A 1,478-nucleotide genomic window follows, 5' to 3' on the forward strand; every position below is an offset into this window, starting at 1 on the left:
AAAGAAAGTAGGAGTATACTTAAGAGGGAAATCAGGAGGGCAAAAGGGGGACATGAGATAGCTTTGGCAAATAGAATTAAGGAGAATCCAAAGGGGTTTTATAAATATATTAAGGACAAAAGGGTAACTAGGGAGAGAATAAGGCCCCTCAAAGATCAGCAAAGTGGCCTTTGTGTGGAACCACAGAAAATGGGGGAGATATTTTGCATCAATATTTACTGTGGAAAAGGATATGGAAGATATAGACTGTAGGGAAATAGATGGTGACATCTTGCAAAATGTGCAGATTACAGAGGAGGAAGTGCTGGATGTCTTGAAACGGTTAAAGGCGGATAAATCCTCAGGGCCTGATCAGGTGTACCCGAGAACTCTGTGGGAAGCTAGAGAAGTGATTGCTGGGCCTCTTGCTGAGATATTTGTATCATCGATAGTCACAGGTGAGGTGCTGGAAGACTAGAGTTTGGCAAACGTAGTGCCACTGTTTAAGAAGGGCGATAAAGACAAGCCAGGGAACTATAGACCGGTGAGCCTGACCTCATTGGAGGGAATCCTGAGGGACAGAATATACATGTATTTGGAAAGGCAAGGACTGATTTGGGATAGTCAACATGGCTTTGTGCGTGGGAAATCATGTCTCACAAACTTGATTGAGTTTTTGAAGAAGTAACAACGAAGATTGATGAGGGCAGAGCAATAGATGTGATCTATATGGACTTCAGTAAGGCGTTCGACAAGGTTCCCCATGGGAGACTGATTAGCAAGGTTAGATCACATGTAATAAAGGGAGAACTAGCCATTTGGATGCAGCTTTTTTTCTCAGCAGAGAGCGGCGCGAGCTGGGCGGAAGTGAGGTTGGAGCGCAGAGCTGGTCGGGAAGGTAAATGATATATAAAGAACTTACCTCGACGCCAACGGTCTTTTCTCAGCAGAGAGTGGCGCGAGCTGGGCAGAAGTGAGGTTGGAGCGCAGAGCTGGTCGGGAAGGTAAGTGATTGATATTTGATTGGGTGTGTTCTAAACCCCAGGCCCTACATAGTAGGGCCTCCTTCCCATCCTCCTCCTCTAACCTAACTTTAAAGTTCACAGGTAAGCTACTCAGTGTTCTTGCTTTGGAGACGAAGTGTAGAGTAATGGCAGCGCAGGCAGTGGAATGTTCCTCCTGCCGGATGTTTGAGGTAGGGGTGACCACCGATACTCCTGCCGACTTCATCTGCAGGAAATGCAGTCAGATCCTGCTCCTCACAGAACGAGTTAGGGAACTGGAACGGGAGTTGGATGAACTGAGGATTATTCGAGAGGCTGAGAGGGTGATAGATAGAAGCTACAGGGACATAGCTACGCCAGAGAACAGAGGTAGCTGGGTAACAGTTAGAGGTGGGAAGGGGAGGAAGCAGGCAATGCAGGGATCCCCTGTGGTCGTTCCCCTAAACAATAAGTATACCGCTTTGGATACTGTTGGGGGGGACGGCCTAGCAGGGG

This window comes from Chiloscyllium plagiosum, chromosome 24 (assembly GCF_004010195.1).
Source record: "Chiloscyllium plagiosum isolate BGI_BamShark_2017 chromosome 24, ASM401019v2, whole genome shotgun sequence".
In the NCBI taxonomy this organism is placed as follows: domain Eukaryota; kingdom Metazoa; phylum Chordata; class Chondrichthyes; order Orectolobiformes; family Hemiscylliidae; genus Chiloscyllium; species Chiloscyllium plagiosum.